This window comes from Mustela putorius, unplaced genomic scaffold, assembly GCF_011764305.1.
Source record: "Mustela putorius furo isolate JIRA1106 unplaced genomic scaffold, ASM1176430v1.1 tig00000174_pilon_pilon_pilon, whole genome shotgun sequence".
Taxonomy (NCBI): Eukaryota; Metazoa; Chordata; class Mammalia; order Carnivora; family Mustelidae; genus Mustela; species Mustela putorius.
The window spans coordinates 25,095,762-25,122,493 of record NW_025421304.1 but is presented as its reverse complement, the minus strand read 5'-3'; the positions used below and the strand labels follow the sequence as shown (position 1 = coordinate 25,122,493).

The 26,732-nt window shown below is 46.6% G+C and overlaps 1 long non-coding RNA gene across 1 annotated transcript in view; it reads left to right on the top strand.

Annotated features, from left to right (window-relative positions):
- Positions 1–26,732, top strand: part of LOC123390972 — a 130,904-nt gene that overhangs the window by 48,613 nt on the left and 55,559 nt on the right. The window lies entirely within an intron of this gene.

Here is a 26,732-nt window from a genome sequence, read left to right as displayed (position 1 = left end):
AATTGGTATGTATTTATCCCGTATGTGTTTTTGCACTACCTATGTGGTATCTGCTTGAAAGTATATATGTGTATGTATGTGTGCATCGCTATCAAACATCCATCTATCTTTCCGTCTATAAGTCATCTCTCCTATCTCCTTCCACTAGCTCACCTCTCCATCCATCCATCATATGATGTATGCATTTTGCAACTTACTTTTTTCCCCATCTCTCAATATTAAGTTTTGAGATTTTATCCATACGGATCATGTAGAATCTTGTTGTTTCATTTGAAGCTATACAGTGTGTTCTACTGTTTGAAATTAGTATGATGTATCCATTCTCCGTAGAGTAGACACTTGAGTCGCTGCAGAAAGCACCCTTCCCTATACTTCCTTCCACATTTGCATTCCTTGGTCATGTTTCAGACGGAGATGATCCAAGTCTTTAGAAATTGGGAGTTTCACTTGAAGTTTCACTATGTATTTCCAAATTGCTCCCCTAGGACTTTGTACACATCTTCACTCAAGTCAGCAACATAACAGACCCCTTTTCCAACACTGGCATTATCACTCATTTCAATATTCTGACAATTTTCTGAGCAAGAACCAGTATCTCACTGAGGTTTTTATTTACATCTCTGATTAATAGACAAGATTATTATGTTTTCATATGCTAACATGTATGAATTCTTTGTGTTTTCTGCATCCAAGCCCTTTGTTACTGATATGTATTGAAAATATTTTCTCCCAGAGAAATCTCTGGTTTATCCTTTAATACTATTTTCAGGGACTTCTCTTTTACAGAGATTTGTAAATCTTTCCTTTGGTGGCGTTGTGCATTTATATTTTAAGGAATCCTCCCTGTCCTGGGGCCATAAATACATTCTCCAATATTTTCCTGCAGAAGATTTAAGGTTTTATTTCTACATTTAAATCCCTAACTCAGGTGGAGCAAAAAAATCAAAACTTTTTTTTAACTGTGAAAAGTTCATGAAATTAAATTGTACAGCTTAGTTATTATAAAACAAACACAATCTAACCACAGTATAAGTCAAGAAATAAAACATCAGGGCCAGAGGAACCCTTCATAAGTCCCCTGTCCATTAGACTGCCTTCACCTCCCCCAAATGAATCCCTCTTCTAACTGTATCACACTGTTGCTTTTCACTAGAATTTCCTGATCTAAGTATCTTAAAAACTACATCTACATGGAATAGTACAGCATGAAATCTTTGGTGCCTGGTTTCTTTCCTTGATATCCAGTGAGTTTAGTCCATGCCCGGATGGTGTCTTACCCCACTGGGTGGGTTTACCGCAGTGCATGTGTCCTTTCTACTCTTGTGGGACAATTGGGTTCTTCCCAGTCTGGGATCTGGTTTGAGACAGGGGTCAGTCAGTTTCCCTTCTTTCCCCTGCGGGTATCCAGTTCTCCCGCAGGAATTCATTGAAAAGATTGTCCTTTTCCCCCGTACTGTGTGGATGCATCTTGGTCATCAGTAAAGTGTCTGATGACATATGGGCCCTTTTCTGATTTTCGTTTTGTTACGCTGGTCTGTCCTTGCAACAATACCGTGCTGCCTCCGTTAGTCCAGCTTGCACTCAGTCTGGAGACCCCGCAGAGCGTTTTCTACCTTTTAGTCTTCTTCAAAGGTATCTTCCATCTTCCTGGATCTTCGTATTTCCAGTTTCTAATTAACTTATCAAAACACATACACACACGCACACACACACACACACACACCTTTTGGGGTTTTGATTGGAAACCATCTGGATTTAATTCTGTGTGTGGAAGTGAAGTTGGGATCTATTCTTATTTGGTTCTGAAGTTATCCTTAAGGACGGCCTGTTGTCCCAGCCTCATTCACTGGCTGCTGTCCCTGCCCACTGGCATACAAACATAGCGAAACCAGGGCGCCTGGGTGGCTCAGTGGGTTAAGCCGCTGCCTTCGGCTCAGGTCATGATCTCGGAGTCCTGGTATCGAGTCCCGCATCGGGCTCTCTGCTCAGCGGAGAGCCTGCTTCCCTCTCTCTCTCTCTCTGCCTGCCTCTCCATCTACTTGTGATTTCTCTCTGTCAAATAAATAAATAAAAATCTTTAAAAAAAAAAAAAACGAACATAGCGAAACCAACTTTCTTGTTACTGACGCAGTCGGTTCTCACGATTCATGCGTTCTGTATTTGGGAATTTGCCCGCTCTCCAAAAGTTATTTGTAACCCGCAGATCAATACATGGGGCGCTTTCATGAGCATTCACAGACATTTGCAGAGTGTTGAAAGTTTGGGGTCCTCCGACATGTGTGATCCCGGTGGAGGTCAGACGCTGGCAACGCTCCGTTCTCTTGCTGCTGCTCTCATACTGGAATTAGCTGGCCTTTCCGCGGTCTTTTTAGTGCCACATTTTTCGCTTTTTTCATGACTTCAGTTAGTGATTTTGCTTTTTGAATGGTCTGCAAACCTAGTGCTGAAGTATGGTCTAGTGTTCCTGAGTTCAGAAGACTGTGATGTGCTCTATGGGAAAACATGCATATTAGAGTATATAATATAGATTAGCTTCCTTCCATCATGAAATTTTAGTGCTGTTGGTCACGAGTTCAATGTCCATGAATCAACAATAAACATATTAAATAAGGTATTTATACAGACACACATGCAAAACAAGGTTATGTATTGACGGGTTGATGAAAATGTCGTGACCAGAGGCTCACGGGAACTTAACTCTGTCCCCTGGAACTAAAGGTTCAGTATTTGCTAATTCAGTGCTCATTAACTCTCTAAAACATAAACATAGTTCCAAAACATAACTACTGGGAATCATGAAAATTGACCGTATTTGACTGGCATGCCTTTTTCTATCGCTTTACTTTCAAATTTTCTCAGTGATTCAGTAAAGTGTTTAGGTAGATTTTTTTTTCCCAACCAAATCTGAGAACATCTGCCTTTATATTTGATTTTATTTTTAAGATTTATTTTAGAGAGAGAGTGTGCATGAGAACACGGGCAGGGGGAGGGGCAGGAGGAGACCATCTCCAGCAGACTTCCTGCTGAGCGTAGAGCCCCACATGGGGCTCAGTCCCACAACCCTGAGATCATGACCTGAGCCAAAAGCAAGAGTCTGACATTTAACAGACTGAGCCACCCAGATGCCCTGGACATCTGCTTTTTAAACAAGAGTAAATCTGTTCCTGAGCATCAATATATATTGACTTATTTCCACCATTTTATTTTATATTTTCCATCTACCCTCCTTATGTATGTATGTATGTATATATTTAGTTTAGTTTTGTTTTTTCTCTCTTTTCCTGGTTTGTATTGAATTACTCAAATTCTGTTTATTTATTTTTACCCTTTGGGTTTGTAAGTTATATTTTATTCTTTTGGTGGATACATGCCCCTTAAATGTTTAATGTGTGTGCTTAATCCACAAAGACGAAAGCTAAGCTGCATTTCTTTCTGTTCCTTCCAAAATATAAAAATCTCAGAATGGCTTCCCTTTAGAAAGGTTTAAATTACATGATAGCTGTGGGGCAATATTCTAGCTAGCCCCTCAGTTTGGGTGGTCTTGCAAGCTTTGAACCAGCTCTCAGTTGCCAGTTACAAAGAATGGGGCTGGGGGCTGAGTTAGAGTTGGGGTTTTGTCTGTCTTACCTGCCTCTCAAGCTGAAAATACAAAGACTGAGCTCACTGCAAGGTCCTTTCCAGTATCCCACTGGGGAGATAGAGGAGGTTAGCCCGCCCTCCCTTGTCACTGCCCCGAATTTAACCCGGTGCCAAGAGATTGTTGATCCTCTGATGGTTTCCACATCAGCTAATGGTCTTGCTGTGTAGGGACTTTGAACCTGGAATATTTCAAACAATTATTTAAATGTGAAACAGAAAAACAAATTAGGCGGTTAAACTTGAGACTCGTGTTGGCCCTTACCTTCAGCCCAGGCAGTATTATTATTTAGAAATACTTGATCATTGCTACTGAATGTAGGGATTCCCCCCACTGAATCGCCAACTGTGGAACATTTGTTAAATTGGCTTTTGAACACCTGCTAGATACTGTCTAGAGGTTTAGGTCAAAGGCCATCTCCCCTGTCTTCAAGGGTGGCTCATTTTAGTTGGATGTGTGTTTTGTGCCAGATGTGGGGCTCATTGATTTTACATCTGCTGCCTTATTTAAGAGCATGAATGCAATAGCCCTTTAAGTAAATCCATTGTTTACGTTTTGTAGATTAGGGGTCTGAAGCCCAGTGGGGTCCAAGACCAAGAAGTAGACACTGGCATGCTTTTAAACCCAAGTGATCAGTTCCTAGTCCTGTGCAATTTCTCCTATAAACAGCAGTCTTACCCAGGAGGGTCTTAGGATGCCCTGAGGAGCTCGTGAATCAGCATCTTTCTGGACCTCATGGACCTCCATGTCTTTGTTCAGTGGTTCCAACATGATACCCAGAAATATGCATGCTTAACAAGCTCCCTGGATGATGTGGAAAATGGGTCTAAGGGAACCAAAGACCCCAAAAACTCTCCTGAAGAATTGCGCCAAGGGAGGGTCAAAGGTCACTCCAGATGGAAAATGACCTCTAAGTAGCTATCTCTGAATATCACACTGAATTCTCCCCTCCCTGCCCTAGCCTCCCCATCTTGGGATTTCATCTATGCCCTGCTCTTGCCAGGATCGCCTGCCTCACCTCTGCCTCTGGGCCTCACGCCTCCCTGATGCGAGACCCCTCCTGGAGCAGGATACTGAGCTTGCGCTCGAGGGATGAGCAGATCCAGAAGAGAAGAGTGTTCAGACCTAGAGAGTGGGAGCAGGAAGATCAGTCATTGTGAGGTTGGGGACTGGGTCCCTTGTTCCGAGAAGCTGGAGCAGGTGGCATTTGTGTGAAGCCAGGAGGGTTTTGTCCTTCCCTTCTCCTGGACCAGCAAGAAACCAAGCCCACTGCCCTTAGATTGAACAAAGACAGAATTTTCTCCCCATAAGGCTTTAGAGAGATGGAGACATGGAGAGGGCAAGAAAAATGCACAGAACACATAGAAACAGACGGGCTGACAGAGAGCAGATGTTTTGCTCTAAGAAAACTCCCATCTGACTCAAAGCAGCTGGTGCTTCCAGAGCCCCCCTGTCCCCTTTCTCCACCAGTCACCTCAGCTCTCTTGCTCTTGGTCCTCATTCGTCCCATCTCAGCTTCGTGGGCAGTGTGACCTGGTGGCCCATTCTGCGTTCAGAGTGATGTCACCCAGAGGCTGTGGGGTCGTTGTAGGTCCAATCTCAATCACTCCGGAAGATTTTCAGGCTCAGGCTGTGCACAGGCTTTGGACCTTGTGTGATGGGCCCTGGGACCCTGGTGATTGGGGCTGGAGGAGGCACAGACCCCTGCCTCACTGTCCCACCCTGCTCTGGCTCACACTCATAATGACCCAAGACTTAATGGAACCCAAGTCTGTCTTGACTATGGAAAGGGGGTGCAGAAGTGTAGGGAAAATGGGCAGAGGTGTCGGGAGGAAGTAATTGCGACTGAAATCCTGGAGGAGATGCAGAAAATAACCTGATGCCAGGCTCTGCTGTAGGCTCTGGGAGCCCGGTGCTGGCTGGCTTTCCAAAGCAGACAGGAATCTTACTATGTCTCCTTTGCTTTAGAACTCACTCTTTTTCAGAGATTTAAAACCCATTAGGGAATGGCTTAAGAAGTTAATAACCTGTTACCATTCTGGAGAATTACATCTGATGTTGTTTATAGCTATTTGGCTTATGAAAATAAATACATTAAGATTGGGAGCCAATTCTTATTCATGCCACTTATTGAAGGCAGATCATCCAATAATAAGCAAATATCATTAATCTTAAACCCATGTGGGGAGAATTTCTTTCTTTCTTCTTTTTTTTTTTTTTTAAACTAATTGTACTTGTGGGACTGTATTTTTTTAAACTAGAACCTGAAAAGAAAAGTGCAGTAATACAATAAACTTTGCATCTCTGGTACAGAATTCGATTTGTGTGGGAAAAACAAATTAACTGTGAAATGTAACCAGGAAAAGTAATGTTGATTACAAGGAACACATAATTAGAGCAGCACGGATATGCACCAGGTTCCTCTTTGTTCCCACTAAGCCTGAGCACTAGTGAATAGGTATTCAATTTGGTTTTAATTATCATGGCAGTGTCGGTCATAATTTCTATAAATGACTGTTAAGCCACAGAATGGATACTAGAGTTGGAAGACTTTTTTTTTTTTCCCTTTTAAGTATGTGAATATTTATTTCCCAAATATCAGGGCAGTCTGTGCAGGGAGAAAATGTCACACAAAGACAGTTGTTTCTCAGTATGGTAATTCCAGATTCTTTCTAAAGCCAAATCTCTGCTTCATTTCATTGGTTACAATATATTCATTCCCCGTCAACTAGGGATGCTTCCTTAAATGTGAATGTGTTAGGAACCCAGAAATTTAGAAGTCTTCATCTTTGCATAAAATGAAGCAAGGGAGATATACGTGCAAACTATCTTTTAAATTATTAAACTGTCCTGAGATACCTGACAGTCGTGTGTGTGAAGGTCTGTGGTGCTTTAAGGTAATAGGGACACACAGAGAGGGAGAGTGAGCCTCTGCAGGGGTGAGAGCATGGAAAGGGGAACTTGACCTTGGGTTTTGACGGATAAATGAGAGTTCAGTAGCGAGAAAAGGGAGAAATGGCTAGAGTCAGAAAAGAGTGTAAGGTATTCACGCGACAGAGTGAACCTCAGGACACTGGAGAACATGGCCAAAAGGAGAGCAAGACTGGAACATTCTTGCCAGCTCCTTCATCCATCCTGACTGCCTTCTCTCTTCCGTGGTCTCTTTTCTCATCTTAACCAGAGCAGAAGCCTCAGCTGGGCTCTCCCTTCTTCTCTTGCCTGTCTTCCTTGTTGTAGCCAAGGGGGTCTTTTTGAAAAGCAAATCTTAGACTGTTAATCTCACAAAACAAACAGGGTTGCTGGGGTTGGGGGAGGGGCGGTAGGGAAAGGGGGGTGGGGTTATGGACATTGGGGAGGGTATGTGCTATGGTGAGTGCTGTGAAGTGTGTAAGCCTGACGATTCACAGACCTGTACCCCTGGGGCTAACAATAACATTATATGTTAATTTTTAAAAAAGGCAAATCTTACATCATTCCCCCTTGCCTTGGGGATCAAGTCCAGGTCTGCTGGCCCCAGCCAACATCTCAGACCTCAGGACATGTCCATCACCTTCTCCCTCCCTAAGCTCCCACCACTGTCCTCTTTGTCCTTAAACCTGCCAGCCTCGTTCTCTCCTCTGAGCATTTGCACATGCTGTTCCCACTGCCTGGCAAACGCATCATTGTCTAAAATAAACGTTTCCCCCTTCCTTCTCCCATTCTCCGCCCACCTATTCTCGGAGTCTGTTGTCTCATCTCTTCTCTTCTTTTCCCTTCTCTTCTCGTTTTGCATAGCCTGTATACAGTTTATGATTATTTCTTGCATTTGGATCCATGTGTTTCTTTGTGTGTGTGGGGTCTGTCCTCCTCATCAGAAGACAAGCCCCCGGAAGGAGGAATGTTTTGTCTTGCTCACAGCTGTACACCCAGCGCCTGGCCCTGCGAAAGGCCCTCCTGGGTCCCGGACAATGTCTGCTTGAGAGAGGAGATGAGGGGCTGGGTTCCAGAGGGCCACATGTGCCAGGCTGTGAGCTGGAGACCTTATCCTGTGAACAATGGGAAGCCAAGAGCGAGATTTCACCAGGCCTGCCGTGAGCACGGTGTGGGTCTGCCTGACACAGAAAATTAAGTTTAAAATATTTTCAGTAATTTTACTCATTCCGTGACTTCACTGGCATCCCTCCGTGGTGATGTGGTGATGGGAACAAAAAGCGATTTTCATTTCTCGAGCAAAACATAAAACCTATTCCTGCAGGGCCTTCTGTGCACAGAATGAAAACTGAACCCACTGCCCATGCAGAAGGCCGGCGGAGCTGCTTAGCGGGAGGTGTGGCGGGTCACTGACAGCACAGGGGCCTTTGGTTTGCAATTTTAAGGGGACATAAAATGCTGGCTGGCTTTCACAGGACACCGGGCTGAGCTGTGGAAAACTGTAAAATCTCCCTGCTGCAGTATAAATATGGGATGAAAGTTGATTAACAAATTTTATGTTGTTATCTGAGCCTTCTATCCATTTGCACTTGAATTAAAAAGACAGAAATTGAGTTCAGGCAGGACAGGCACTTTTCACCAGGCGACACAGGCAGAAGAAAAGAGGTTTAAATTCATTTTTCACCTGAAATCTTTATCTGGCAGAGGATTTTCCTAGGATATCACTCTGCTGGATTTCTGCAGAATAACTACCAAGTTTAACATGGGCGCCCAGAATATATAGAGACAGCAAGAAGGGGCACCTCGTGAATTTTCTTCTGGGGCCAGGCCACTCTTGCTGCCATGGGCACTTTATTTTTTAAGTGACTGCAGCTCCCCCTCCCCGTCTCTGGTCCCTCCCTGACTGTGCACAGCCTTGGGGGCTACTTCCAGTCCATCTCTGCCCAGCCCCCATGGCCTCTCAGCAAACACTGGGAACTGTTCTGCCAGCCCCCCCCCCCCCATGATGCCTCATTAAGCACACAATTAAATTCTTTGACGTCATTCTCACGGCCTGCGGCAATCTGTCCACAGGTGCCTGCCTCTCTGAACTTGCCCCTGTCTTCTCTATCATCGTCCCACACCGACATGCCTTGCCGTGCTCCATTTTCCAGGCTCACCTGCCAGTTTCCTAGTTCCACAAACCATCAGCTGTGTTCTCATCCCCTGGCTTTGCTCCTGCTCTTTCTCCAGCCTGGAATGGCCCTATTCCCACCTTTCCAATTCTCTACATCCTTCAAAGCCCAGTCAGAAGGCATGAGCAGCCTTTAGGAAACCTCTAGAATTTTCCAGAAGCCATCATGGAAGACTGTAGTATTCCCCAGACGGCCTGGTGGTAAGATTCACTGGGCAAATGCCAGATGAGGAAGGGCTACATTTGCCAGGTGAAGAGAGAGAAATTTCATCCGAAGAGAAGTGTGTTCACTGAAGGACACGGGGTCGTGGTGCTAGATGATGCCAGTGCCCACTTCAGCGTGGGTTCTTTGGCTTCACTCTCATGCCACTGAGCAGTCCCAGGAAGGTTCGCTCCATCCACGTATCTACACAGAACTGTGACCTGTTGGGGCTCAGTCCACACTGGGTTCCCTTTCTGAGTCCTACTGGATCTCCTTCCACACTCTTGTACACGCGTCCCACATCCATAGCCTTCTGACCATGTGACTCCCTCAGCAGAGCCCATAAAGAGCCGAGAAGCCACTCTTGGCTTATGTATATCCAGTCCTTTCTGGGTCTCTTGGCCAGTGACCCTGGCTTCATAACTGTGTCCAACAGCCAACAAAAAGAAGCTGGTTACATCCTTGCCTCATCGATGGCCAATATCCTGAGCCTTCATCTCCATCCCCCTTTCCCTGCTTTGTGCCTCATTTCCACAATGTCCCTGCCTACCCAGTGTCTATTCTCTATTCTTGGCCCCTGTCTGTGGTCTGGCATCTATCCCTCACCCCCAAATCTTGATTTGAGTCTCTAGTTCTAACCTCTGGCTTTTGGCTTTCACCTCCTAGACCTTGGGTTCTCCAGAATAATCCTCTCTGCTCTAGCTGCCTTGGATACTATCCGTTAATCCATGACAGGCATGGACTCTGGGTTTGCCTCAGCCCAGGGAGGGGACTCAGCCTGTGTCAGCATCTGAGTCCCTGTTGCTCACTAAGCCAACACAAAACCCATTAGTCTGGCCTTCAAGGCTCTTCTCGCTTCGACGCCCACGAATCCAAGTCATCCTTGCTCCTGTGACCATTACGGCTCTTGAGCACACCATGAACTCGCCAATCACTGTGGTATTCCACGGCTTTTTAGGGGGCCTTCATGGAGTATGAGAGTCCTTCAAATTCAGATTGCACAACCAGCACTGGGTTCGAAGCCCAGTACTACTATGTGACCTTGGGCATACCATTTAACCACAATGAGCCTTAACAGACTTCTCTGAAAATGAGAATAATACCTCTACTATGTTGTCGTGGGATTCTGGGTGACACAATGCCTAGTACGTGTCCTCCCCTCCCCCCAGCAGCATGCTAGCACGATGCTCTTTTCTGTCCCATCACAGACAGTTGAAATGATGCTGATGGTTGAAAGCTGCTTATGGGGAGGTGCAGGCACGATCCCCCCTGAGAGTCAGTGAGCCGGAGGCTCAGAAGGTAGAAGCTGCTCCTGGATGTGAGCCCCACTCCTCTGCGGCCACACGGGCTGCTGACCCGGGTACGAATTCCAGGGGTCCCAGGGCCCTCACCATATCCGCTCCTGTTACGTGCTGGGGCTCCAGCTTCAGAATCTCTCCCAGCACTGCCCGGGGAGCTGTCACTTAGCAAACCCCTGGCTGAGTTGATGCCGTGGCACCAGAGGGGGGGTGTCTCTGAGGAGCCCAAGCGCAGTTTCTCCACGTCTTTCCCTCCTGGCCAGGAGGCCATGTGGACTGCAGTGGACAGGGACCTCCATCGGCAACCGAGAGACCAGTTTCTGCTTCCGCTACTGATTCACCAAACGACCCTTGGAGAATCTCTTCCTCTCCTCATGCCTCCGTTTCCTTAATAAAAAAGTACAAACACTGGGCCAAAAGATCTCTAACGTCCTTTAAAATGCTTACAGTGTGTGGTTCTTATCAGGGAAGGGATTGGTCACCGTCTTCTACCTGCCCACACCCAGCCCTGAACCTGACGTCACTCTCTGCATCCAGAGGGCAGAACGCCACAGCTTGCCCACTGCCCGGGGCTCTCGGTGCTTGTCCCGCCCTGTGAGTGTTCATAGAAAATTATAGAACGTATGTGATTATACTGTTCGGTGCCTACCCAATACTAGGCACTTGGCTCATGTGCTAGAATGAATCCCACCTTGTATTCGTATGAATTTCCCCCAAAGCAGACTCTGGAACAAGGATTTTGGTGCAAGTAGTTTATTTGGGGAGTGGTCACGGGAAGCCTGAGGCATGAGCCAGCAGGAGAGGCAGAGAAGGAGAGAATGATTAAGGGCGCATTAATGGGCTGGACACAGCCCCCAGGGAACGCTGAGAAACGGGGGCACAAGTCAAAATTGCACTGTCGTGGGGGAGGAGCTGGGTGTTTCATCACCACCTCCCACTCCTGGGTGGGGGACAGTCTCTTCTCGGTAAGAATTCTCTGGCACTTCGTACCTCCCGAATGGACCCATCAGGCTGCCTTTGGCAGGGAACACCTTTATGTAGAGGGACACCGAAGGCCAGAACCACCTGCCAGGGACCTCTGGGGCCAGCTGGGATCCATGAAGTGCCGGAATCAGCTTGCACCAGTCTCTGAGGGCTGATGGCCAACTTTACAAGAATTTTTGCTAGCTGGTTGAGAAACATAGCCATTATTAAAAATTGCATTTTGCAACCGATAGTTAAACCAATTATACGAAATGCAAAGGTAACAGATACATTTTACCCAATTATTTAACTATGTTTTGCTTTTCTCTATGCTCTTGAGGTTATCCTATTTATAGGGTGAAAATAGAATATGATGATGCATAGGGATGTCAGCCGCTCGGGGAATAGTCACACCACAGGAACGGGTAAATGCTGTCAGGCCTTTTTCTTTTTTCCCCCTCCAAAGAACAGGTGATCAAACATTTACCAACATCCTTGGTTGGGTTGCGATCAGCAGGACGCCGACAGTGTCTGCTACATACCTCATTGTAGCTTATTATGTGCCTTTGCAGTCAGGGGCTTAAATGACCTACAAAATCATTAAGAGGTCTGAACAAACAGGTGACAGGCTAGGCTTCCAGGGGCCATTCCCCAATCATCCCCACCGAACTGAGGCCCTAAGGCTGTTGCTGCCTCTGCCACAGGCGGGGAATGGCAGGCTGGGAGCCGCTATGGGAATCCAGGAGTCCCCTGCCCATGGCAGTCCCACTGCCCCCTGCCACCCTGACCCACACAAACGACAGGCCTCCTGCCCTGCCTCCTGTCTCTCCTCGGGGGGACTTAATTCTGACACCATGCATGTGATGAACAGGAAAAAAAAAAGTCACATCTGGATCTCCAGCTGCTAGGAAGTCTGGAAAAGGCGTTCGATTTCTGGCTTCTGCACGAAGGGCAGGGTGACGCTGAAGGGTGACGCTGCGCTCTGGCCAGCCCTTCAGGCACCTGCCGGCGGCCTCTCTTCCTCACCTGCCCCGGAGCAGCGCAGCTTGGTGGCCTTCTTTGTCCCCAAAGCCGCGTGCAGGGCCTGGTATGCAGTGGGAGTTCTGTAGGTGTGTATTAAATAAATCAATGACTCTAGAAAGGGAAATTTGGTCTTCTATGGTTGTCAGGAAGTAAATTCTAAGAGGGGATTTGGGCTCAGCAAGAAATAGGTCGACTGAAAGCTGCTGCTTCCCTTTCTGTCCCCTTCCTGCTCTCCTGCCCCCTCTCCTGTCCCTCCCTCTCTCCCAGCCTTCCTCCTCCTCCTCCTCTCTCTCTCTCTCTCTTCCTCCCTGCCTCTCTCGGTGTCCATCACCAAGAAACTCACTACTTCTACAGACATAGGGGAACCCTTTGAACCCGGCCCATGGCCTCCTGTGTTCCATGCACTGCCTCTTTGAAAAATTGAACACCCCGTCTTCAAGGCAGCCTCTCTGTGCTCCAGGGATACCAGGTCTGGGGAAGCGCCTCATCAGAACTCAGGTCCAGAAGACACAGACCAGGAAACACGCACTGGGTGGTTCCTGTTGAAAACCACGTTCCATAAATGCTTTCTATTCTATCCAGAAACCCTTTGACGAGTGCAAAGCGCGGACCCTGCTGGGTGTGGGAAGTGGCTCCTGACCTCGGTATGGGGAATGGGGAGCCAGGCTCTGTTGGGGTAGAGAGCAGGAATCTCCAGTTCAGCTGGGGCTGCTGTGCTGGGGAGGGACCTAGGTGCCTCTCTTTCTAAGCCAAGCCCACTTCTACCCCTCTGGTCTCAAAGGCTTCACCCTCCTCCCCAGGCAGCAGAGGTAGGTTCTGGATCCTTCCATCTCTTCTCATCCTGTCCATGCTGGCGTCCTATGGAAGGAAGAGGGAGATCCTCCTCTACAGACCCAGGCTCCTCCTCCTCTCTGTCCTAACCTGCAGGTCTCCCCAAGTTCTGAGACCGAGATTAGGTTCGATTTCACACCCAAACCCATTTATTTAAAAAACTGTCTTTAAAAAGGGCCAGAAGTGGGACGCCGGGTTGGCTCAGTGGGTTAAAGCTTCTGCCTTCGGCTCAGGTCATGATCTCAGGATTCTGGGATCGAGCCCCCCATCAGGTTCTCTGCTCAGCGGGGAGCCTGCTTCCCCCTCCCCCTCTGCCTGCCTCTCTGCCTACTTGTGATCTCTGTCTGTCAAATAAATAAATAAAATCATAAATAAATAAATAAATAAATAAATTTATTTTTAGAAAGGGCCAGAAGTGCAAACACCCAGTAAAAACAAAACCACAAGCCAGAATCAGGAGCCTCGAGCAGTAGCTTAGTTCTCCTAACGTGGAAGACATTCTCGGTGCCATCGTCCCTTCCAGAGGAGTCCCCTTGAAGCCCAGGGGCCATGGTGGTGCCATGCAGGGCACCGTGCTTCCCCTCCCAGGCTTGCAGTCTGCTCTTGCTTCCAAGGCACCCAAACCTGGTTTCTGGCCGTTTTGACTGGCTTCACACGAGGCGGGGAGGAGGGAGGGGGACTTCCTGGCCATGTCAGTGTGCAGAATGCCTCCAAGTCATACCAGGTTGGAAGAGAAACATTGATTCTAACCCTTGGAACTGACAGAAAATCCTCCAGGCAAGGGAGGTGGGGAGTGCTGCTCGTGGAAATGGGGTATTAGATTGCTTTTGCTGATAATAACAGAGAATAAAGCCAACCTACTGAAGGCCCGCTCTAGGCCTGTAATCATTTTACCTGTGGGGGCACAGCAGGTATCTAAACTGAGGAAATCCCAGATGTTGTGGAGCTCGTGGTCTAGTGAACCCTAAATAACCCAACCCTGGGAAGGGCAGGGATGGGGCTGGCCTCGGAGCCCCTCAGAACTAGACATGTCAGTGCTCAGCGAGACTTCTGTGCCCCTGTTTCTCTCAAGACCACTCCCTCCAAACAGCTTCTTCCTGCCTCTGTCTCCATCAAGAGGGGGGCAAGACAGCCACCATCTTGTTCCCATCTGAGCATCCCAGACTGACCCAGAAGATGCGAGAATGAGGACATTTTAATTGGTCAGCAGGCAGGTGCCGTGTAAGTGTCGGTGTCACGTCTGGTGTGAGACCAACTGAGGAAGAAATTTTGGGTCAGATGGAGGGCATCCCGAGGAGGCTGAGCGGCGACCCTCTGTTAGGGACACCGGCTGGCAAAATGTACAGTAGAATGCTTCCTTGGGCTGTCGTTGAGCCTGAAGAACGGAGAGCAACTCAAGAAGGGTCAGCTTGGTTCTGGACTGAAACCAAGAAGGTGAAGGTCACTGGGTGTGTGTAGCCAGGCTTTCTTGTTGTGACTGTGGCTGCGTGGAGGTCCTACCTGCATGGAGAGGAAACTTTTACCTGCGACATCCAGTGTCTCCATGTGCAGCACTGACCTTGGCAAGACCCGAACCAACACAGATCTTTTCTAGTTTCCTTATTCCCTTCCTCCGAGTCTTGTGGCTGGAGTGTCCTATGCTCATTGCTGACTCTGGACCTTTGCTTCATTCCAGCTCTCTGCACCCCCATCCCCAGAATGCCCCATGTGCTCCTCTTTTCTTACTCAAGTGTGATGCCCTTGCGAGGCCATCTCAAGCCCCCTTCCCCAGGAAGCGCTGACCTACCTGCCCGTGCCTTCCGGCGCCCAAGCACCTGGCGTAGCCTCAGAGCCTCAACGGTCAACATTCCTTCCTCCATTCCGGCAACCCTGGGAGGCTGACATCATTTCCTGCTTTTTACAGGTGGACACACTGAAGCTAGGAGAAGCCTGACGTGACCCCAGGGAGAAAGAGCTGGGGCACTGGCAGCCGTGGCCACTCTGTTTTGCACGGATGGCCTTGTTTTCCTGGAAGATCACTTGACATTCTCGAGCAGTGGTTCCCAAACTTCAGGATGCACGAGGCTTGTCGCAGGGACTCTTCCAGAATAGGATGGCAGAGCTTCCCAAGCAGATCATCTGGTGAAGGGCCAGCGGCAGTGCACGGCTTGCCACGGGCCTGGGGTGATGATGACTGGTCTGGTCCCGCTTGGAGGAGCGCTGCGTAGGTGCAGACACGGGTCACAGCGGGTGCCTGGGATTCTGGTCCTTCCCCAGACTCACCCAATCGAAATCTGTCGGGTGAGAGAGTGGTTTTATCATCCAGAAAGCAAGCAAAAGCCGATGGAGAGTCCAGCCTGCCGACAAGCACTGAATTGTACATGCTTTATCTTCTCCAGGTCATTCTTCCGCAGCAGTTCAGCTCCTTGGAGGCCCAGACAATGGCACTTAACTCAGCATTGTCCCTGAGCCAGTGTGGTGCTGGTCCGGCGACCGATGTCACCCGGCTGCCTGTGCATTCCGAAGAGAGGCATTCCGGGGGCGGAAGGGGAAGGAGCTCCTGCGCCTCCCTCTCGCCTCTCGTCCCTGCGGGCCTGAGTCCTTCCTGTTGCTTAAGGACCTGCTCGGGCCCTTTCGTTCCACAGCAGACTTTCAGTACCTCCCCAGAGGGCAAATGTCATGCCCATGAGCCTTTGGATCCTTCTTCGATGAATTTACATGGGATTAGCACTGTCCAAGGAAGGAAAGCTTCAGGCAAGTTCCCGTCCTATATTAGGCACATACTAGGCGCCCCAACATCTGCTTTCTCCTTCCACGTTCTCCTCTTGGGAAGACATTTCCTCCACCTTGAACATCCCCACCATGGGGAACCGTGGCTTGCACATAGCCCCTGTTCAATTAATATTTTAGATTCCTACATAAGCCTCATAAATTACAGGGTTGTTGTTGCAACACGTTGGAACGAGTGTGTGTTATACACACGTGTTGTTCTCACTCCCAGGTGTGAGATCCCTCTGGCATCCAGTCTGATGCCTTCACTGAACTCCCTTCTAGAAGTATTTTTTTCCCCTGATTGAATGGTTATTTACTTGTCAGGGTGAAAACTGGCAGAGGGGAAAAGGTGTGCTTCTCTGTTAAAAAAAAAAAAAAAAATCCAGGCCCAACCAGACTCCTTCCGTACCCAAAGTGTCTCCATCAGTTGCTTTCTCATTAAAAATGGAAATAATAGTAGTTGCTTGATACATCTTTAAATTCTGTGAAAAAATTTCACAGTGCGTGCATTAGTACGCTCTCATATTGTCGCTGCATGATATAATACAGCCTGAGATTTGGACAGAAGGTAGAGCACCTATTGTATCTCTGTCAAACAAAACCAAAGCCAAACAAAACAAAGGAAAGTACAAAAGCCCATTGCTGGTGACGTTGTGGTGGCACAGGCACACATACTGTGGAGGACTATTGAGCAGTGAATGTCGAATCATAGAAGTTTTCACTTATTTTTACTTTAGAATACCAGTTCTAAGAGCTACAAGAGTGTAATCACAAAAGAGGGACAAATAGGCATCAGTGTAATTTATGACGGTGAAAACAAGAAGCGACTCAAATGCAGAAAAATAGGAGAAAGGTTACATGAATTATAATATGTCAAACATCATGGAATACTTCACAGCAATTAAAAAGGCTAAACACAAATCCTCTGTAGAAACAGGGACTGATTTAAAATAAATATCAAAATATAATTTTATGTACACTTTGATTAAAATAATGCAAAATTCTGTATTTGCATGGAGACATAAAGATCAGAAAGGAACAAAAAGACATGAACATGTCTGCTTTGTTACGTTGGTGACGCTAAATTTGTTTTGTGTACATCATATCTCTCTATGTTTTAAATCCCCCAAATAGTCAGTCCTGTGAGGCAGGTTTTACTACCTCCATTTCTCAGATGAGGAATCAGGCAGAAATATTTTATTGAATTTGAGAAAAGATGAAGCAGGCCTTAGAATGAACCTTGCCCCACTGACCCTCAAATCTGTGCTTTTTAAAAATTAGGCATTCACAAATTATTTTCGACAACTGTGCATTTGGTGTTGCTTTCTCTTGAGAAGAACTCGTTTTCAGTTGGCTCTTATTTCATCTTAAAATAATGTAGAGATACAGAAATTCATCACAGGATTTATTACATGTACCCTGCCTAATTTATGAAGTGTGGTATATTGTTACATGCACCCCGTGTTGTACACATCGTTACAAACCATTTCTCAGTAATCATGGTGCCTCTCACGTAGATGGTAGACTTGGCTATGTGATGTGTCTTCGGAAGTGGGCCTTTGGCAAGCATGACACAAGCAGATCTCAGTTAACATGGGTGAGTTGGGCTTGGAACCCATCCACCATGTTTTGAGCAAGCCCAAGCCTGACCACAGGGGAGGCTGCATGGAAGAGAATGCAGATGCCCCAGGAAAGAGCCCCAGATGAACTCCCAGCATCAAGGCAGCACCAGCTGCCAACTACATAGCCACATGGAGAGATCATCATGGCTGACCCAGCCCCCATCAAGCCTCCAGATGACATTGACTCTTGTTGATGCCACATGGACTGAAGAACCACCTAATGAGCCCAGCGAATCTCTATAACCATGAGAAATCACAAATCTTTATTGTTTGAAACCACAAAGTTTTGGGATAGCTTGTTGTCTATCAATATAGGACAAAAAATACTGGACACCAGAAAAGAAAAATGCAAAGTACCTGGATAAACTTAGCACATAATAAGAGTTTAATTAACTGTACAGGAGGAAGAAGGGGTAAATTCTGTAGCTTGGCATTCAGATTTACTTTGGATTGTCTACTGCAGCTAGCTTTTTCATAAGACAAGCTCTCCCTGGAACTGGATTGATCTGTAAACCAGGCCAGCAGGCAGGACTGCTCCAGGGGGGTCCTTCCTTGAGGGCAGAGTGTGCAGTTCCCGAGCACAGGAGCATTGTCCTTTGTGAAATGTCAGATCCTTTAGAAGCTGGAGAGTAAGTCACTGCTTGGTAATTGTCCTGCCCCTTGCTGGTGTTTCCATTCTTGGCTCCCATGGTAAAGTTCAGTCCCATGCTCGTTTTTTATCTTCCTAAATGTAGCGTGCCATGCCACAGCCATTTGTATTAGGGTCTTCGACAACCACGATTGTTCCCAGCTATCGCATCTCTGCTGCCTGTGCCTCAGTTCAGGGCCCCAATCATTTCTACCTTCGATAATGCTAGCAGCCTGTAACAAGTCTCCTGGCATCTTGGCTTATACTCCTTGATTCCGTTCTCTGTAGCAGGCGGTAGGCCGGTCCTATAGCACAGATAGAATCATTTTACTCTGCTCTTTAAAGCCTTCCAGTAGGCTCCCCATTGCCCGTCATCTCCAAATAGATTCATGTATGTTTCATAGGGTATGGGCTAGGAATGACATTCATAGCTTAATACATGTGGGAAACCCTGGATGAAACAAAGTTAACTTTTTTTGTTGTTGTTGTGTGTTTGTTACAGGACTTCTCAGAGCCTTTAATATGCTGATGTGAATTGTGAATCTCCAAAAGGATCCTACAAAAGGCAGCATTTACTAAATTTACTTTTTTGGCAGGCTGTCTTTGGTTCTGTTGAGTTAATGCTTAGAATTGTGGAAAGATTGCAAGTTCCTTAGTTTGGCATGCAAGCTTCTGCATGTGCTGACCTATTTATCTTTCTAGTTCAAGTCCCTGTGCTTCTCTCAATTTCTTGCTTCCTGACAACTTGATGCCTTTACATCTGCATTCCCTTTGTCCAAAATCACCCATTCTGCTCTTTCATAGCCTAGTTAATCTGTATTAATCTCCAAATGTCAGGTCAGTCTTCCCTCCTCTGGGAAATATCCTATTGCCATTCGACCGCACCCCACTCACCCACCCTTTGCATCTTGGGCTGAATTAGAGATGTTCACCCCATCATATCCCATGATTTGTCCTGTTATATTCACTTCCACACAGCCTTATAATTGCCTGATAGTTTTTCCTTCTAGATAGCAAGTCCTTTGGGTAGGGCTGATTGCTTGGCACTTGTGGGCTTTTAATAAGGGTTTATTGGAAAAATGAGTACTGGGAAGAAGAAGTAATTTGGAGAAAATTATTGTTGGCTAAGAACTTCCTGAGACCAGTCACGCTGGCAGTAGATGACTTTTCAGGGGCTCATCCCCTCAGAGCCCAAACACGTCTCTCCTATTGACCTTACCCCACAGACACTCCTCAGGTATGATCTCCTGGGACCATGGACAATCCCATGAACAGAACTGGGTCAGCTCAATTTATTCTCTGAAGATTGGTACCTAGCAGTTGTTAGATTGTCAATCAAGCTGTACACCGCTAAACTCTGGAGCCCTCGTCATCATTCTGGGTATGGCAGAGGGGAGCTGCTCTGTAGAGGGAGAGAGAGAGGGAAAAGGGAAGGCAGAGGGATTATCTGGGAAGAATCGAAGATGGGGAGTTCAGGTGGCCTGTGTTCCCCACCTGTCTTCCATTTCTCTTTTCATGACTACTGGAGGTCTGGCTTTGTTGCCCATTTTGAGTTATGAGAGTATCATCCCAATGAATTTCCTTTTATCCATTTAAGCTTATTTGAAGGGGGTTTATCTTGTGTTACCATGAGGGGCTTTACTAAGCAACATCCCGTTCTTTTTCCTTAAAAAGCTCAAAATGGGACTAGCCCTGTGAACGTGCTTCTGTTTGTCACAGCCACGTTGTGAATATTAATGGCAATACTTATGCCAGTTGACTGTGCATTGAGAATATGAAATATGTATGTCACTTAAAAACAAATGACCGTCAACATCGCGCCTGGGCTGAGTTAGTCTCCCCCGGGTGGTCACAGCTGACGCCGAGGGTCGAGAAGGCAGTGCATTTATGCCGGGCTCTGTGGGTCCCAAGGCCAGGACCTAACTGTGCACACTCAGGAAGGTGGCGTCTTACTAATGATTTGTTACCGTGAACGTGACGCATTGGTGGATTTATACAGGGGAAAGTGTTAATAAAAGATTCTTTGAGCTGCATCTCTGCTTTGCTGAGTTGTCATTCATTAAGCAAATTTGAGGCAACATAATTGCTACAAGATTCTACATATTTGCAGATGAATTTGTGAATTTATTTGGGAAATGAATGGGTTTTAAGTTGGCTTGTTGGACTAATTCTATCTTGTTGCCAGGAGATGTTTCGATGATGGGTTTCTCAGAGTTCTCAGGTGGGTAGCAGTTTGCCATTGACAAAATAATGGACAGACAGGCTTGGATTTAAATTCTGACTCTGTCGCTTACTAGTAGTGTGAGAGTGACACACTTACTCCTCTGAGTCTTAGTTTCCTCATCCATCAAATGGGCACGGTGGTGCATATAGAGTTGTTGCGAGATGAAATTTGATATTGTGTGTTAAAAATTAGCATCTGATAATTGGTGCTTATTATTTCACCTTAAGCTGTCTTTTGGTTGTTCCTCTTGGAAACAATATTGTTCTTAAAGGAAATTTACTGTTCGCATAAACATCGACACATGTAACTGTGTGACTACAAGTGTAGGATTTGGGCTGGATGGGAAGGGTGCCTGAGCCAGTTATCCATGACCACACCTGTCACAGGTACGTCTGTGAGGGGCCATGGGGGGCACATACACTTTACATCCAAAATGAACCTGTCCTTGGAACTTAGGACAGCGGAAGTGTGTGTTTGGCCCATACACAACTCAGAGAATGGACTTGGCCCCTTGGGGGGTACCTTAGAGTTATTAATTGGCTGGTTGACCTGCTTCTTTGAAGGGTTTGTCTTTCATGAGTGTTCTGTAAGATTCTAAACCCCTTTCGGAAAGTGGCCAATTAGCAGCGGTTTTTGAAGGCAGGTTGCATGATGGGAATGACATGGAATTGGGAGCAAATCCTGCATTCTCATTATTTTGACCTTTATCTGTTTCTTTGCTTCCGGGATCATCATTTTACCACCTGGATTCTGTTTCTGTCTTTGTGAGATGAAGATAATAATGTCGCCAGATGACAGAAATGTATGTTTATTTCCTTCCTTCCTTCCACAAATGAGGTGCTAAGGGCTAGGGATCTAGCAGTGAACCAAACTGACAAAATGTTACCCCCCCAGAGCTTGCCTTCTATGGGGGGAAGGGACAAGATACTCAATATCTCAAAAAAGTAAAATGCAGTGTTTGTCACCTTGTGCTCGTGGACTGCCAAGGAGTACAGTGTTCAGGGAGGAAAGAATGGAGGCATCAGGGAGGCAGTTACCAAATCAGGACAGACTGGCGAGGCAGGGACTCTCGGTGGCCTTCGAAGGGAGCGGCGGGGCAGCTCCGGATGCTCTTGGGGTAGAGTTGGGGGGCATCCCGGCAGAGGACCCAGCACGGGTGAAGGACTTGAAATGAGAGAAGGTCTGGGGGTTCTGAGGAGCCATGAGGAGGTGGAGTGGGGATGTGGAGTCCTCGAGGGGGAGAGAAGCAGGAGGGAGGGGGAGGGGTAGGCAGGGAAGATTGTGGCCTTGGGAACGCTCTCAGGACTTTGTTGCCCGGATGTCACGGGCGCTTCTGGAGAACTAAGGTCACTGCCACAATCCGATCTGACTTAGTCTTAACGGTGCCATCTAGACTTGCTGTCCCACATGGAAGCTATACATGCCTGGAACTGCGGCTGATGAGCTGGAGGGACTGGGTTCTCCATTTTATTTCGTTCGAATTGATTTAAATTTAAATTAAAAAATCATGACTTGATTCAGTGATTGGAAAACTTTTAAGAGTGTTTGAAACGACTTGGGTATATGAATCTGCTTTTTCAACTGCGCAGTTATGAGCTCTACATATAGATTAGGTACTTCCAACAAAAATTCACCATCTGAATTGAGGTGGGATGGAATGGTGAAAGACACCCCAATTTCCAAAACAAAGGATGAAAATATTAAGGTTAAAATCAACCAATCATATTGCTTGTATTCATGTTATGTTGAAATAATATTTTGAATCTATTGGGCTAAATAAAATACAGTATCATTAATTTCACCTGCTGCTTCTTACATTTTTGAGACATAACTTCCGGAAAATTTAAAATGACAAACACAACTCACATTCTCTTTCTGTTGGAGAGCACTGACATAGAAAAAGTCTTGTACCAAGCTTGGCACATTATTAATGAATTCATTCATTCATTCATCACAAATGTATTGGGTGCTTTCTAGGGATGGAGCCCAGTGTTCCTAAAGGGGGAGATACAGGTGCTCTCTGCCCTCGTGGGACGTCTAGTCAGGGAGACAGACAAAAGACAAAAAGTAAAGCAGTGCAAAATCTGGTATACGCTATGGAGGAAAGAAATGGGGGTCTGAGAAAGAGCGTATTGGGGAGCAGATGTTAGGTGGGTCTCCGAGGTGAGGAGTTAGAACTGCTTGAAGATTATTATCAAACTGTCACACCAAAGTGCCTTTTAAACCTTCAAGTGCTCACGGAGTGAGTTACTGTCAATGTCTGTGTTCTCAGGGGCAAGGCATTTGGCTGGGACATGATCCCGCTGAGAATAAAGCCCAAGTCTCAGTCGACATTTCACACAAGGTGTCTGCCCCATTGGCACGTGTGAGGTGTCGAACAAGAACAGAAGACATCGTAGGGCCTCTTGGGAGATGGAGGGAAACGCAAAACAGGTTCTAGTTTTCATCCAGTTTTGCTGGCAAGGGAAAAATGTAATGGTGCAAATGTGAGACAGGGTATTTTCAGGGCTGAATCAAGGTCATGTGGGAGTACGGCTGGCCTCTTGGAACCGAAGAAGATGAGGGCTAGGGAAGACAATGTAGCACTTGGGTCTGAAGCTGGTTTGAGCTTGAAGCAGGTGGAGGGGACCAGGGAAGGGCTTCAGGTGGGGGACGAAGGTCAAACAAAAGGTCTGAGGTGTGACCTAGTGGCCAAGGCTTGGGATGCTTCCGGAAGGAGGGGAAACCGTTGCCGTTTCTCTGCAACCCAAGCGGTGAGTCTGGTCTTCTGACTTCTGCGAAGTCACCAAATAACTGGGCTCAGAGAGAAATGAGAGTTAAAAACAGACTGGGTGTTAGTAATAAAAATATACCACCTGAGTTGAGATAGTCTGTCATTATACAAGCATTCCAGAGTTTGAAAATTGAGGATGAGGGAAGGAAGAATAAAACTCAAATTAGTATTTTTTTATAGTCCCTGAATGTTGAAATAGTATTTTGGATATGTTGGGTTAAATAGGTTATATTAACATTAATTTCACTGGTTTCTTTTTACTTTTTTTTTTTCAAAGACTGGAACTACTAGAGAATTCTGGATGGTAAACATGGTTTGTGTTCTGTTTTCATGGGAGAGCATGACCCATGGGGCAGCCTATGGCTCCTTTCGGCGAGGGGTATTCTGGTGTGCCCAGGGTCAAGGCTTCCAGAAACCCCTGCGGCTTGTTATGAGTAGACATAAGAAGTCACAGCCTCACTATGATGGGAGAGGTTTAGGCTCTATCCCTGGAAGTGAGAAAGTGGTTCTTTGGTCAGATGTGTCCATATTTCTCTCCACTGAGTCTCCCTTCAGTATCACATTACAAGACAATTATTACATTACAAGAAACTTGTCCTAATTTTGTAAATCGCATGTAAAGGAAGTGAGATCTTGGCCTCTAGTCCCACAGGGTCCCACAATTCAAACTGCCTCGATCATGAGCAAGTCTTCATCCCTTATGCGGTCGTGGAACCGTTGGTAATAGTAAAGGTGTCTTGTTCATTAGTGTAGCAGCCCTTCCTACTTTCCAGATGGGAAACTGAGATCCAGAGAGAGACAGAGACTAGTCCGGGGGTCCTGCTGTCCTCGGTCTGTATCCTCAGCAGTTCCCTTGTAAGTGGAATTTCATGGAAAGAGAGTCCACATCCTCAGGGGGCCAGCGGGAAAGTAGGCCGCTCCTCTCCTGGCCTCTCAGTGTAGAACAATAAAACCAAGATTTACTGAGCAGTGACCTGAACAGGGACAAGTGCTTGCAAGGTGATGGTGGCCTGGTTAGGAGTGAGCGTCTCATTACCAAATACATCCCTCAGAGCCTCACCTCTGTCCCTGCCAGTCAGCAGTAACTTCCTGGAAGCCTGGAGGCTGGGGCTGCCTAACTGGTTTTCAGCTGCCAGGGATGAGTGCTGGCTGGGTGGGGACAGCAGTGGCTCAGGGGGACACACACAGGCACACGGGACTGGCGATCTGGCCCAGGACTCAGGGCTGGGAGCCAGGCAGGGAGAGAGATAAGGCTTGTCCTGGTGACAGGACCTCCCGGGTGCTGTTTATATGCATATCTCCCTGACCTCTGAGCCCTGTCCCCCTGCCCAGCCTCCAGCCCTGGAAACCAAGCTGTGTCACACACGTCACTTTGATGCATTCCAGGCCCACGTGTTTAAGCAGAAACGTGAGATGGAGGAAAGGCTCAGCCAGTCGCGGGATCTGGGAACTGATAGAGCTCCAGCAAGGAATATGCCCGAGCTCCTCTTAGCCCACAGATGTCTTGGACACAAATCCTAGGGGGCTTTTTAAAGGCCATACCCCAGAAGTTTGGGGGGGTAGGCCGAGCAGTTCTGCCCACCCCACCCAGGGGTTGGGAAGGACTTCAATGGGAATGCAGTTAGGGAACAGGATGGGCAGCGCCTGCTCCCCCGGTATCCCCTGTGGCCGCAGCTCTGTGTGACTGACAGCATTTCACATCCCTAAAAATTACATTTTTTATCTGAAAAGAAACACCCTGAAATGTTACCAACAGTAAACCTCTTTGGGTGCTGAGTCTATGGATGATTTTTCTATCTCTAATTTTCTTTTCTTTACTCTGAACATTTTCTCCACTGAGCCTGTATTACTTTGTAACAATAATATTTGAACAAAGTTTCAGATTTTTTTTATTTTTTATTTTCTTCTGCCCAGAAGGCAAGATATGACTTCCATGGAGCAGATTGTGTCCTTGAGCAAAGATGACCTTTTCTGAAGCTGCCACAGACCCACATCCCTAAATGCTCCGTTCTGCTTTTTGCTCTTTCTGTTTCTTCTTCCTCAGTGAGGAGAAATGCTGTTCTCTTAAAACTGGGGGCTTTACATACTTCATTTCATTTAGTAATCAAGAACAAAGCTGGGCGCCTGGGTGGCTCAGTAGGTTAAAGCCTCTGCCTTTGGCTCAGATCGTGATCCCAGGGTCCTGGGACGGACCGGGATGCACTGGGCTTTCTGGTCAGCGAGGAGCCTGCTTCCCCCTCTCTCTCTGCCTGCCTCTCTGCCTCCTTGTGATCCCTAGCAAATCAATAAATAAAATTTAAAAAAATAAAAACAAACAAAAAAGCAAGAAATCAGAGGGCAATAAAAGGGAAGAGGAGAACTCTTTGGTGTTGGGTCTCTGGCTGGTAACAGCAATTCAGAAATCCTCGTCCAGTGTCTGTTTTGCTGCCATGTTGCTTTCGTCCCCCACCAAGCACAGTCCCTGCCATTCCAGCACTGCAGCAGAACCCCAGAGCCTCCGCTGGACATTCCTGTGACTGTCGCCTGTTCCTCCCTCTCATCACTTATTTTAGTCAGAATTCTCATGTATATGGTACTGGAGCCAGGAATTTGAATCCCTGAACTCATCTTTTTTTTCTTTCTCCATTTCATCCAGTGACGTTAGGAACAACCCACCAATCTCATTACATTCATTAGTTTGCCAGAAACTTCCAAATGTACCATATACGCAGCCGTCTGGCCCTGTGCTGCTTCTAAGTGGTTCCCTGGGAATATGCAGTGCTGAAATGTTGCATTTCTTGGCCACTGGATCAGGCCCTGGACTACCAGTGCTCTCTTTCCTACTGAAAGTAGTTGCTCTTGTCTTGAAATCTAATCAGAAATCCCAGAAGACGACTAAGAAAACGTATCCTTAGAATTCTGTTCTCTAGAACCACTCTTGGTACCAAAATCTATATTAGTTAGTGTTCTCCAGAGAAACAAAGCCAACGGGATGTATCTATCTACCTGTCTGTCTCTCTATCTAATCTGTCATCTATCTATCTAATCTATATCTGTTATCTATCTATCTATCTATCTTATGTGTCCGTCCATCAAGAATTTATTTTGAGGAATTGGGTCATGTGATAATAGAGTCCCAGGATCTCAGTTGGCAAGCTGGAGATCCAGGAGCCTGGTGGTTAGTTCCAGTCCAAGTCCACAAAGGCCTGACGGTCAGGTGAACTTGTGTTGGGTCCTAGGCCAAGAGTAGGAAAGACTGTTGTCCCAGGGCAAGCCACATATGGGCAAAGTTCCCTTTTACTCAGCCTTTTTGTTCTCTCCAGGTCTTTAACGATTGGATGCGGCCCACCCACTTTAGAGACAACAGTCTGCTTTACTCAGTCTCACTTTTTAATGAAGTATCTATTCATTGAAAAGAATCTTTGTTCTACATATTTGATAATGAGAGGGTTTCTCAGGATATCTATTTGCCAGATTGTCTAGAGCAGGAGTCATTCATATATTACTGGTGTGTGTACATATGTGGAGGGAGGGCTGTGCACATTCGTATATGAAATTCATAAATTTAAATAAATTAGTATATTTTATATACTGAAAATGTGTCTTTGCATGATAATTATCTCATGTACGCTAGAGTTTATCTCTGCAAGGCAGAAAAGGAAATGAGATTAGAGAGCCTTCAAGTTTATCTGTAATATTTTATTCCCTAGAAAAGTGT